This window comes from Urocitellus parryii, unplaced genomic scaffold (genome assembly GCF_045843805.1).
Source record: "Urocitellus parryii isolate mUroPar1 unplaced genomic scaffold, mUroPar1.hap1 Scaffold_101, whole genome shotgun sequence".
Lineage (NCBI taxonomy): Eukaryota > Metazoa > Chordata > Mammalia > Rodentia > Sciuridae > Urocitellus > Urocitellus parryii.
In genome coordinates this window covers 708889-723166 of record NW_027551801.1, presented here as the reverse complement: position 1 = coordinate 723166, position 14278 = coordinate 708889, and positions in this window count along the sequence as shown.

Sequence of the window (14278 nt, the reverse complement as noted above, 5' to 3'; positions counted from 1 at the left end):
CTCGTGAATGAATCAAAACCCACAGTGCCAACTTCTTCATTCTTGAGATATGGCTAGGCCAATAACATGAAGGTTTTGAGAATCCCATGACCAGAAATCCCCGGAGAACCTTTAGATCTCCTGTTGCTCATCATGACTGAACCCGCCATTGCCGTTTTTGACTGAGTGGAATTCATGACCATGGTGAAGAACAGAGATGTCAGTGAGTAGGAGCCAGCAGGGAACTGGGTCTGGAGCAATGGAGTGCAGGTGTGTGACCAACATCTGTGGTGAGCCCCTGTGGTTCTGTCATTGGTATCCAAATGACATGTGACTGACAAGGTGCAGCCAGCAGACCCTAAAATGTAAAGGCATGTTGTTGTGGGGAGAGGATCTGGTGCGATGCTCAGAATCAAGTTGCTACGCACAAGTGGGAAAGATATATGGGGTAGCAGCCCAGTTTGGGTTTTTTTCCGTCAGACCCTGACTCACCCCACGTGACAGAGCTCCCTCCAGCGCTGTGTCCCGGTTGGCCTTTATGTATTTCAAAAACAAACACCAAATTTCCAGGGAAGCTGCAAGAAATGCCATTAAAACTGGACTGTGAGCCAAAGGCTTCACAATCCCCCCAGGGAGACACTCATACCCCAATGGCCACAGTTACCTACAAAGAGAGGATTCAGCTCTGCTGCCTCCTGTTCGTATTGGGAAATAGGAAACCATGTCCTCCTGTTCACATAGACTGAGACCAAGCTTTCCTGGTCTCACTGCAAAGGAAGCTAAATCACAAAGCTATATTTCTAGTGCACAAATGTCAGAGGCAGATAGTCAAGAAGTCATTAGGCCAGCAAAGTTCCATGTTTGTGGAATGTTTACCCTGTCCCCTACCATTGGGATCTCTTGTGCCACACCCAAGTTTGTGAGCTCCTCAGAATTTCCTATTCCAGATATGTATTCACAGATTTTGTTCCTCTTCTCCTCTCATTGTGTCTTATTTGGGGTGATAGTAATGTCAAGGCATTGTGGTGGATGACAGTGGAAGATTGTTATGTGGCACGTGTTCGCATATATCTTAGACTCGTTTTTCATTTTGCCCTTTGAAATATTGAATCTCTGTGTCAATTCTTATACTACCTTGATTCTTTAATGTCCATCTGGGTGGATTTATAATCAACTTTTCACAAGATATTTCTCAGAAATGTACATTTTCTTGACATACATATTCATTTCTGAATTCTCAAAGTGAACTTCAGTGAATATTGAGTACTAACCCTAATATTTCTTCAGTAAGTGACCCAGTTTAACATCAATGAAAGTCTATTCATACGGGACGTGATGTGTATTTTGAAGTAAATTTTCATTCAAAATTGTTAAATTCCTATTTCTTCGTATCATAGGATGTATCATTTCATCCAATATTCACAAATTGACATGCATATGATTCACTTACATTCACTCCCTGTATCAGAACCCATGTATTTCTCCATGTTGCTTTACTTGCTTTTTCATGAGATTTCTTTTATAAAACATTACTTTTGAATTCCATCATCATTTTCGAAGCAAAACTCACAGTTTGGTGTAATTAGTAACCCTAATATTACCACTAGACGTACACCTACTTGGATTGAATGTTTATCTGAATACCAGATTTCATGTATTTTTGAAAATATCAATTCAATCCATTATTTCAAATAGTAACCAGTTATATTTTTTATTCACCCTATGGTCTATTCATGCATCATCTCTATATACGTAAACCCAGGGTGCACCTATTTTTATCCCCAAACTCTAAATGACAGGGTTTGAAAACATGCTCCCAGAAATGGTGGAAGAAATACACATGTCACCTCCTCCCTGTATTCCTTTCATCACATCATCTTCTGGACACCAAATGCAAAACTCACACTCACCTTATGATTCTTCCAAAGCCTGATTTGAATGAGAGCATGGATTACTAAAATCATCTAAGTCCGCTTTGCCTATTGTTTTCAATATTCAATCCTATGGTGAGCGTACACTTGTTTCTTCCTAGGATAGTGTATTCAACCACCCCCCTGTTGAAAATATCCCTGATCTTATCACTCATTTTGTACTTGGCCCGATCTCCTAACATCCCAATTGATATCTATTTCCCCAAGTGCCTTGTTGTGACTCTTCATGTGTGCTGACATTCCCATTTACACTCTAATAGAAATTCATTCGATTGCTAAAAGGGCCTTTTGCCCAAATCCTAAACTCACTCTTCTTCCTTACCCTACACTGGAATCCTGTCTACTATCTCAATATCACTGGAAGTTCTCTTTCACATTCAGTGGTCCCAGGTCCAAGATCTTATGCCATTGTATATGGATTTAGAGGATTCACCTCTGCAGAACATAATTCAAAACTATGTATCCAAATCAAGGGCCCAACACCCTTGTGTGCTTCAGCTCTTACCTAGTTTTCACCTTCCATTCTTATAAATATCCCAGTTGCCCAATCCCCGTATTCATCCAGCAGAATGACTCCTAAGCCAAATCGAACCTGATATGACCCTGAAGCAGACTCTGTTCCCTCAATCTATTTTCACATAACAGCAGGTCCTGAGTTGATCTTGCCATACAGGTATGTAGGGAATCCTCCAGCTGCTGAGAAGCTCAAAGGTAGATGCAGAAATGATCCCTGGAGCCAATGTAGGCAGCTAGGTAGGACCTGTGAGGTCTAAAGTCATCTTCCATGGCCAACAACCCAGTGAGGATGAAGGGATGTGGCTGAATCAGCCTCTCTCTTCTCAATGCAGGGAAGACGGACACAATCAGGCCTGGGTGGGTTGCTGATCCCGGGCTCCTAGGGTATATAGACCTTTATGACTTGTGAAAATGTCACAGGAAGGTGGGGCAGCCTCCCTCTCATGGGACCCTTGGAAACAACTGTTAGGACAAAGTGGTTGCCAAGGCAGTGACCTCATTCACTTCCCTGAAGGAAGTGACCTCACCTCACTTCCTTGGTGATGGAACTCTCTGAACGTGGGATCCAGGAGGCGAGGCACCCAGAGGCAATTCCAGTCCCAGTGGGCTCCCTTGTTTTTTCTGTACCAAGGCCAGAGTCATTCTTTCTTGGCACCTGGTGATGTGTGGGTAGCCAAATGCCTTGAATGGTCTGAACAGGGGCCTTTCCTGAGAAAGAAGTGTTGGCTCATTGCTGGCTCCTGACAACTACACAGAGATGGCCAAGGAGACCAGAGCTGAGACAGGACCGGCCACTGCTGGGGAACAAATTTTCACCCACCAGTCAGAGGTCAGAGTGGATAGATGCAGACCAAATACAGGGGTGGTTTTTGTGTCTTAGTGGGTGTGTGTTTCAATTTGGCATTTTGTCTCATGTTCTGAGATCATGTAGGAAAAACGTGTTTGTTGTTGTTGTTGTTGTTGTTTGTTGGTTTGAAATGGACTGTTAACTAGTGGGTCTTTCTATGTCAGTGGATCCCACTGGGTTTGTGGTTAAAGAGAGTAGAGAGAAGAAAGCAGCCGTGAATGTGTCCTGTCTAGTGGAAATCTTTGCAGGACTCCTCAAGGCCAATTGATGAATGGACTGATGCTTGTCTTGCAGATGGGAAACACCTACCAAGATCCCAAGTTCCTGTATTCTTCCAGAATTTTGGCCACTCTCTGAAGGGGTTCGTGTTTTTGTGAACAAGATGGGTACCACCTTCAAGCTCTGTGACAAGGCCATGGACTGGATTGCTGACGGGAATGCCAAGCATCTCAGAAAAGTAAAAATTAGCATGACTGGTAAGGATCTCTCTGGAGAATCCCTGCTTGCATAGATAGCCACCCAAGTTGCATGATTAGGAGCTGTCAGTGCCACAGTGTTCAATTAAAGAAAAGTTTTTCTCCAGGCTTCTTTCCTCCCTATTGTTCTGTTCCCCTGAATGTCAGGGAGGTGTTTGCCTTAGGGCACTCCTTTGGGAATCCTCCAGAAAACAGTTTCAAACGGAAAGGAAGAGGCCCAATCTGTGCCTTTTAGGTAAAGTGCTTTGTAAAGGCTGTGTCTGAATCAGACTCTTGGCCCTGTGTGTGGCCGTGAATTACATTCTCAGCACCCCAGGAAACTCAAGAAAAATCCCATGTGTCCATGCACATCTAAAAGGATGAAAAAGAAGTGTAATATTGGATGAAGTCTCTTGCCTTCCTCTGGTCAGGCTCCTGACACCGAAGAAGTAAGAACAGGGATCCTCTGGGTCAAATGAGTTGTTGCAAGCCATCCAGTAACTAGCACACAGGTGTTTGGGTGTTTTCATGAGTCCAGTACACATAAAGAATCTACCCCTGGCAGGCAGGAGGCCTCGAATTTGAGAAGCAGAGCAGTATTAACTACAGGCCCATTTTATCTATCCTGTTTCTCAGGAAGGGTGTCCAGGCCACCATGACATTTGGCACATGATGGGCATGAGACCTTACTTTGCACAGCATCTTAGACTTCTCCCCCTATGGAAACCCCCAGGCAGAATGTTATGATGAGTATCTGTATGGAAGAAGAGGAGGGCCATGTGGGAGTGTTTTTGTTAGAATAGTGGTCTTTTGTGTGGTGGTTGGAAAAGATGAGTGGGTCCACCTCAGCTTGAACTCTGGTGTGATGCCATTAGAGACTCAGGAGATTCCTCAACCCTTAATCTCTCCTGAATGAATCAAAACCCACAGTGCCAACTTCTTCATTCTTGAAATATGGCTAGGCCAATAACATGAAGGTTTTGAGAATCCCATGACCAGAAATCCCTGGAGAACCTTTAGATCTCCTGTTGCTCATCATGACTGAACCCGCCATTGCCGTTTTTGACTGAGTGGAATTCATGACCATGGTGAAGAACAGAGATGTCAGTGAGTAGGAGCCCAGCAGGGAACTGGGTCTGGAGCAATGGAGTGCAGGTGTGTGACCAACATCTGTGGTGAGCCCCTGTGGTTCTGTCATTGGTATCCAAATGACATGTGACTGACAAGGTGCAGCCAGCAGACCCTAAAATGTAAAGGCATGTTGTTGTGGGGAGAGGATCTGGTGCGATGCTCAGAATCAAGTTGCTACGCTCAAGTGGGAAAGATATATGGGGTAGCAGCCCAGTTTGTGTTTTTTCCGTCAGACCCTGACTCACCCCACGTGACAGAGCTCCCTCCAGCACTGTGTCCCGGTTGACCTTTATGTATTTCAAAAACAAACACCAAATTTCCAGGGAAGCTGCAAGAAATGCCATTAAAACTGGACTGTGAGCCAAAGGCTTCACAATCCCCCCAGGGAGACACTCATACCCCAACGGCCACAGTTACCTACAAAGAGAGGATTCAGCTCTGCTGCCTCCTGTTCGTATTGGGAAATAGGAAACCATGTCCTCCTGTTCACATAGACTGAGACCAAGCTTTCCTGGTCTCACTGCAAAGGAAGCTAAAGCACAAAGCTATATTTCTAGTGCACAAATGTCAGAGGCAGATAGTCAAGAAGTCATTAGGCCAGCAAAGTTCCATGTTTGTGGAATGTTTACCCTGTCCCCTACCATTGGGATCTCTTGTGCCACACCCAAGTTTGTGAGCTCCTCAGAATTTCCAATTCCAGATATGTATTCACAGATTTTGTTCCTCTTCTCCTCTCATTGTGTCTTATTTGGGGTGATAGTAATGTCAAGGCATTGTGGTGGATGACAGTGGAAGATTGTTATGTGGCACGTGTTCGCATATATCTTCGACTCGTTTTTCATTTTGCCCTTTGAAATATTGAATCTCTGTGTCAATACTTATACTACCTTGATTCTTTAATGTCCATCTGGGTGGATTTATAATCAACTTTTCACAAGATATTTCTCAGAAATATACATTTTCTTGACATACATATTCATTTCTGAATTCTCAAAATGAACTTCAGTGAATATTGAGTACTAACCCTAATATTTCTTCAGTAAGTGACCCAGTTTAACATCAATGAAAGTCTATTCAAACGGGACGTGATGTGTATTTTGAAGTAAATTTTCATTCAAAATTGTTAAATTCCTATTTCTTCGTATCATAGGATGTATCATTTCATCCAATATTCACAAATTGACATGCATATGATTCACTTACGCAGTTTGATGGATGGTCCATCTTGGTTGGGGTTTTTCTGGATCTGGTGCTGGAGCTGGTTTAATATGAGTCCAGTGGATCCAGGCTGTCTTTCCCGAAACTTTAACAGCAGTTGGAGTAGTCAGAACCACAGTCCAAGGTCCCTTCCAACGGGGTTCCAGCGAAGTCACAGGTAGTTTCTTAAAATACACCAGATCTCCAGGCTGGTAGGGGTGTACTTCCTTCATGCTGTTGGAGACATGAGTATTAATATCACCAAAGGTCTGTTTTATAGATTTTTGTACTCAGTGGAAGGCTTGTAAAGATTTCAGGAAATGGTCATTTTTTATATCCTGAAATTTAGGAACTGTGAGTTTTGGTAGAATGGGAGGGAGTCTCCCAAACATGATTTCAAAAGGAGTAATGCCCTTAAAGTAAGGAGTACATCTCACATGGAGTAGTGAAAAGGGAAGGAGATCTGCCCAGGTTTCTCCAGTCTCCAGTACCAATTTAATTAATGTTTCCTTTAAAGTCCTGTTCATTCTTTCTACCTGTCCTGAACTTTGTGGTCTATAGGCACAATGTAGTTTCCAATTTATCCCTAAAATAGGTGACACATGTTTTGTTATTTTAGCCATAAAGGAGGGCCATTGTCGGACCCCACTGATAAGGGGAGGCCAAATCTGGGTATTATCTCCTGAATTAACTTTTTAACAGTTACTTGTGCTGTCTCGTTTTTTTGTGGGAAATGCCTCGACCCAACCCGAGAATGTGTCCACTAGAACAAGCAAATACTTGCAGCCATACCTGCTGGTCTTAACTTCGGTAAAGTCCATTTCCCAATGTTCTCCTGGCATTTGGCCCCAATTTCTAGGTTCATTAGTAGCTCCGGGAAACTGTTTAGAGTTTACCTGGACACATGTTGGGCATCTGGAAACTGTAGACCGAATCATCTGTTGTGCTCCTGGAATATAATATTGTCTTCAGAGGAGTTCTGTCAGTTTTGTCTCTCCTAGATGAATACTTTGATGTAGATGGTGAATCAAGTCACGCCCAGTTTCTTTGAATAAGTAAATCCTTCTACTGGGGAGAATAGCCCATCCTTGGTCATTTTGATGAGCATTTAATTTAGCTTGTTTTTCAAGGTCTGACTGAGTGTAAGAGGGCTGTTCAGGTAAAGTTCGCTCAGGAACTGTGGGAGGCACAGTTAGCGGCCCCACTGGTTTTAAAGCCACTTCCTTTGTGGTTTGGTCAGCAAAATTATTTCCTTGGGTCACTGGAGTGTTATCTTTTTGCTGTGCCTTGCAATGTATAATAGTAATTTTTGTAGGTAATCAGATGACCTCAAGAAGGGCCATAATTTCTGGGACATTTTTAATGGCCTTTCTTTTGATGTTAATAGTCCTCTTTCCTTATATATGGCTCCATGTACATGTGCAGTGGCAAAGGCGTACCGGCTGTCAGTGTATACATTGATTACCTTGTCTTTTCCAAATCTAAGGGCTTGGGTTAAAGCTATTAATTCGGCTTCTTGGGCCGATGTCCCATGTCCTAGGGCCTGGGCCCAGATTACCTTGTTTTTTGTGACAACGGCTGCTCTGGCATACCTGACACCTTCAACCATGAAGCTACTGCCATCAGTGAAGAGCTCTTCATCTGGTTGGTCCCAAGGGGTGTCTCGTAGGTCAGGTCTGGTCCCTGAGGTGTTTTCCAGGATGTCTAGGCAGTCATAAACTGGTAAGGATGGGTCAGCATCTGGCATCAGGGTAGCAGGATTAAGGGTAGTGGCAGGAGAGAACTTGACTCGCTGTGGGTCCAATAACAAGGCCTGATAGTGATTTATTCTGGCATTTGATATCCATTTGGCCAGTGGGGCCTTAAGCATGGCCTCAATGGAACGAGGGGCAATGATTATTAGTTCTTGTCCTAAAGTGAGTTTGTTAGCTTCCTTTACCAATAGTGCTGTGGCCGCTGTTGCTCTCAGGCAGTTAGGCCAGCCTGAAGCAACAGGATCTACCCTCTTAGATAGGTAGGAAACAGGTCTTTTACAGGGACCCAGAGTTTGAGTCAATACTCCCTTTGTGATACCCTTCTTTTCATCAATATAGAGATAAAAGGGTTTAGTTAGGTCTGGGAGGGTTAAAGCAGGGGCCTGAGTGAGTGCCCTCTTGAGGTGCTGGAAGGCTTTTTCTTCCTTATCTGTCCAGCTAATTTCCTCCCCTGTTCCCTTTGTTAGTTCATAAAGGGGTCGAGTGATTTCAGAGAATCCAAGGATCCAAAGGTGTCAGTACCCTGCTGCCCCCAGAAAAATCACGTACTTGTCTTTTGGTGGTTGGAGCGGGGATTTGTATAACCGCTTGGATTCGTTTTCCTGATAACCACCGTTGTCCTTCATAAAGTTTATATCCCAGGTAAGTTACCTCCTTAGAACACAATTGGGCCTTTTTAGCAGAAACTTGGTACCCCAATGACTGGAGGGTATCTAGCAAGTCTCTAATAGCCTTTTTGCAAGCTTGAGGGTTTTTTGCTGCCAGGAGGAGGTCGTCTACATGTTGAAGTAAGGTGATTTTGGGGTGACTCACCTTGAAACTTTGCAGATCTTGACATAAGGCTTCATCGAACAGAGTGGGGGAACTTTTGAATGCTTGTGGTAGTCTGGTCCAGGTTAGTTGTCCTGAAAATCCCCCTTCTGGGTCCTACCATTCGAAGGCAAATATGGGTTGGTTTACCTTTGCCAATGGTAGGCTGAAGAAAGCATCTTTGAAGTCCAGTACTGTATATACCTGGTATTTGGGGGACAGAAGGCTTAGCAAAGTATATGGGTTAGGAACAGTGGGGTGTATAGTTTCCACATGTTTATTAACTTAAGTCTTGTACCGGTCAGTAGTCATTAGTCCCAGGCTTTTGGATGGGTAACAGTGGAGTATTCCAGGAGGACTTACAGTGGATTAAGATTCCTTCTGCCCGGAGTCGATTAATATGTGGGGTGATACCCAACCGTGCTTGGTGGCTGATGGGATATTGTTTGACTCAAATGGGGGTAGAAATGTTATTTAATTAGAAAACAAGTGGTGGTTGGTGGGCTGACAGTCCAGGGGGGTTAAATTCTGCCCATATTTTGGGAAATTTTTGGAGGAAGTCTGACATTACTGTTTCTGGTTTGATGATATTTCCCAAGTTGTTAGTGTCCTTTAGGACCCCAGTGGCTAAAGATTTCTCAGGGAGTAGCTGATATTCTTCCCCAAGAGGACAAGTTACTAGGATTTTAGTGGGAGGAGAGAGTTTTAATTCTGCAGAGTCGGAGGAGAATGAAATAGTTGCCTGTAACTTATGTAGGAGGTCTCTTCCCAGCAACGGATAGGGGCAGTCTGGCATTACAAGGAAGGAATAGGTTCCCTTTCCCAAATCTGTAATTCTAGCCTGAGTCCAGGAACAAAGTTGAGTTTTTCCAATTGCCCCTTGAATAGGGATTTTTGTCTTGGAAATTGGGCTCTCTGAATGTTAAAGTACTGAATAAGTAGCCCCTGTGTCTACCAGAAACTTTGTTGGTTTGTCCCCGATTGTAAGAGTAACCAAGGGCTCCCAGGGACTTATTTGGAAGGAGCCCAGGCCTTGTCAGTCCTCATTTCCCAAATGGAGAACTGCTTTTGGTGGTTTCTTATTTAATTGGAACCTGTGGTTTCTGTTTTTGTAGGGGCATTTGTTTTTCCAGTGTCCTTCCTCTGTACAGTAAGCACATTGTTACCGATTTAATCTTTGACCTCTGATGTCATATTGCCCTCTTGTGGGGGGTGGAGGATTTCCTGTGGCTGCTAGTAAAATCTTTGTTAATCTGCGAGTTTGTTTTTCTTCTGGAGAGTCTCGGTTATTATAGGCTTGTTGGGCAATTTCTATTAATTCAGACAACATTTTTCCTTCAAATCCTTCTAGCCTTTGTAACTTTCTTTTGATATCTGGGGCCGACTGGGTGACAAAGGGAGCTTCAGGGACAATCGGTGTATACAGACAGTAAGCCTGTAAAAGGCGCTCTAAAACTGCGCTGGGAGATTCATTAGGTCCCTGAACTGTCTCACTCACCTTAGAAAGATTAGTGGGTCTCCTAGCTGCTGCACAAACTCCCCACAGCAGAGTCTGGTGAAACTGGTCTAGAGCCTTCTTACCTCCATCACTGTTGGGGTCCCAGTTAGGGCACGAGGACGGGAATATGCAATCGATTTGGACCGGGTCATCGGTGGGAAGTCCATTTGGTCCCATAATAGATTTTCTTCTGATGTGAAAAGAGTTTGCAAAAGCTGCCAGCAATCATCCCAAGTGGGTTGGTGGGTGTAAAAGACGGACTCTAGAAGTGAAATGAGTCCTTGGGGTTCATCAGAATAACAGGAATTTTGATTTTTCCAATTATAAAGGTCACTAGTAGTGAAAGGCATGTAAACCATAAAGGGGCCTTGTTGAGAGGGAGTTTGCCACAAGGGGAGCAATGGGGCCAGAGTAAGCCCTGCATAAGGGGTTCCGGTTAGGGTGTGGGGAGGTGAGAGGAGACCCAAACTTTCTGTGGAGGCCTGAGGGATGGCTTGGGGCATTTGGTCAGGATAGGGTGGCGGCGGAGCAGTTGAGAGAGGCTCTTCTTCATTGGCCTCTGGCAGGACAGGGGGTGGTCCTGACTTTTCAGGTATTGGTCTGGGTTTTGTAACTAGAATAGTTTTATGTTTCTGAGACAGAGTCCCAGCAATGAGATTAGTTGGGAGGTTGGGAAAACACTTTTGTAGCCATCTGGGCTTTTCGGCTAGAATATCGACCCATATTTGAATGTATGGAATTTGGTCAGGGTGACCGGGCTTCCTGAAAATTACAGCCCGTACTTTAATAGCCAAAGAGATATCAGTGGTCCCTTCTGAGGGCCAGCCTACAACAAAGGAGGGCCAGTCTATCTCACAGAATTGTCTCAGATTGAAACCATCAACAGTAGTCCCATACTCTTCTGCCCTTCTCTGGAAGTCCTGAAAATTGTTAAGAAAGCAAGTTAAAGGGGTACAGGTAGAGATTTCTTTAGAATTTCCTTGTCCCATGATGTCGGTTGGTGGAGCAGAAGAGTCCTGCTGAAAGAAGAGCAGTTATAAGAACAAGAAAAAGGGCCTGTGCACAGCACTCAGACAGATAAATGGCCGGTGAACAGATACTGGACAAATGACAAACAGCAAGGCAGACGTTGGACTATATAGTAATAAACAGGACAGATGGCTTGGAGCTGACAGTGGACAGATGATAAACAGTAAGAATACTCTGGGGAGACTACAAACAGCAGAAGAACAGACACAGGACAAGCAACAATCACTGAGATCACACAGGGAGACCTCTAATGGGGTAGAGACCATATAAACAGAACAAACAGCTGGCCAGCTGACACTGAACAAATGACCAACAGCAGAAGACACTGGAGAAATGACAAACAGCCAAACAGACACTGGACAGGCAACAATCTCTGAGATCACACAGGGAGACTTCTAATAGGAAAAGATTTGCCCCAGACAGATGAGGCCTCACAGAGAGGCCTCCAGTGGGACAGAGACTATGTCTCGTCCTGCCCCCAGACAGATGAGGCCTCCTAGGGAGGCCTCCAGTGGGCCCCAGATACAGACAGATGAGGTCTCACAGGGAGACGTCCAGGGAGACAGTCCCGGGGAAGATGTAAGCGACTGCGTCCAATCTGACCTTTTCCCCCAGAGAAGAGTCGACTCACCAGAACTGACAGCTGGCAGGAGGCTTTTTAGAGCATCCTAGGATGGATAGGAGCCACCCTCGGAGTGAGGCTGAGGAACGTCTCTCAGGAGCTCCCCCTCTACTCTGGGGTCGTTGTCCAAAGGACCGTTGTTGGAGGCAAATTTGGCATGAGGGTAGGGAAGAAATGGATCCCGGATGAGCCCCCAAATATTATAGATAAAACTTCGTCCCAGGGTTTCATAAACTGACTTCCAGACCACTCACGTATAATCAAATCAAGCCTTTATTGAAGCACACTAGTGGCGACTGATCAGAACATAAAGCTATTCCCCTGATCAGCCCTGAACAATTGCAAGGGTGCCCTTTAAAAGCCTGAAAACTGCAAAAGGGGTGTACAGAGGTCTAGCCAATGCAAGCAAGCCAGGTTACAGAAGTGAGACAGTGCAGTCAAGCGGAGGGAAGCCTAACCAATCACACTTAGCCCAGTCACCCCAGTTACAGAAATAAAGCCCCCTTACCCTAGTTACAGAAACAATACCCCATTAGGTAGTTCCGTCTTCTCACAGATTTCTATAGTAAGAGGAAAAGAACATTTTGCCCTAGTCAAGAACTTTCTACTTGGCATGATTATTTTACAGGATGAAGTCATAAAACAAAATGGAGTCACATTTGCTCCTACTATCACAATTATGTAATTATTTTAATTAAATATAAATTAAAGCTGATTGATAATGCAATACCAAGATACTGCATGTGCAACTTCTAACTGCATTTTAAAAAATTATCCTAGTATATTCATTTAAGTGAGATTTCTTTGATAGAATAAACATAAAATAAAATACTAGGGTTTGCTAAATACAGAGAATTTAGATATAAAACATAATAACAGGTGTTCTTGCTTGCAAAATAAATTTAGAAAATTCTCAGAAGACCTAGCTAATCTTCTGGCTTTTTATAGTACTAATTGAAAGAAATATTAATAATTTTAGAATACAAGTAAAACTTATTTTAGGATTGCAGTTATACTGTTTTATAAAGTTCTTTCAGTAAATTGAAAAAATATATATATTGATGATTTTTCCTATTTCTTGTTATTTTGTTATTCTGTATAAAATAACAAATTCTATTTTATTACAAAGAACAATTGAGAGTTGATTTGTAAAAAGAACTGTATCACTACTCCCTCTTTGGTGGCACCAAGTTACCTATGAAGATTTATTCTAACATGAAACTTTTTTGACTTAACTCCTTTCATTTCACATCTTCAAATATCTACTCCTACTTCTAAGCAGAAGTTATAGCTTTAAAAATGGGTAGAGGGGAAAAGATCATAAGATACCCAACCTTCTCTCTCATCCATTCTTATCCTTATAAAATAAATAGGGCCAATTTTTTCAAACTTCACAAGTCATCCCCTTCAAGATTAATAGGGAAGGCAGATGGTAAGAAGATTGGACCACCTATCCCCAACCCCATCTCTCTAATATTCTATTTCTATCCCCTTGCTTTTCTGCCACTTTATATAAAGCATTTTATCAAAACTTTCTTTCAAAAATGCTGTGTGGGTTTTTTTTTTTTAATATTCAGGTTTTTTTTTCTCTTAGTCTTTAACATTTATTTCATTTCATTAGACTAGTTAAAAAATTAATGAAGAGTTTGCTGAAGACTATTATAATAGGGAAGGGAGTCTGAACTCTACTCTGTTGAACCAAAAGAAGGAAGAGTTTTAAGTGTCAAGGTAAGCTAGCACCTAAAGTACTAGAAAGCACTCAACGTGAGAAATTAGTCAATGGAATTAGATCATTTGTACTTTTTAATTGCTTTCCTGAGTTAGAATCCTCTACCATAGTCGCTAGAAGACAAGAACATTACTTTTCTTATGGTCACATTTCAAAGGAACTGCTTCTATTGTTGTAGTGACAAACGAGGCAAGGTACTGAAGATAGGAGAAAACAGTTTTATTTGGCTGCAGCCAGGTTCAGAGGGTACAGATTTTGCTGTAATCAATCAACCCCCTGAACCCTGAGTTCAGGGAGTTTAAGAGTTTTATACCCAGCATGTAAGGGGAGGGGCTAAGAAGTTCACAGTCTGCAGAAATTCACATAAAAGCAGCTTTTTCTTTCACTGTTCTGGGCAAGTTAACTCTTCAAGGACAACACCTGGGAAGGGGAGAGGTTCTTCTCCCCTTTCTTTCCTCCCCCTGCCAGCTATAACCATGGAGCTCAGTTGTAACTTTTCTTAAAAATGTAGACATCTCTGTGAAGCCCAGCTCAAGAACAGAGGCCTTGTTTGCACATTTCTTCAAAGTACTATACTGAATACATTTGTGAAAAACTAGTAAGGGTGTGTCCAGGACCTGGAGTGCTGGTATCTTCTCAGCCAGTGGCCAAGTAAACAGGGTGACATGAAAATAGGAAGTTTATCTACAATGGACTCTTTTTTTCTGAAAGTCCTAAATACAGCTGTGGTGAAGAGGGCTTTTCTGTGGAGAAAGGGGGTGCCACTTCACTGCTTCATCC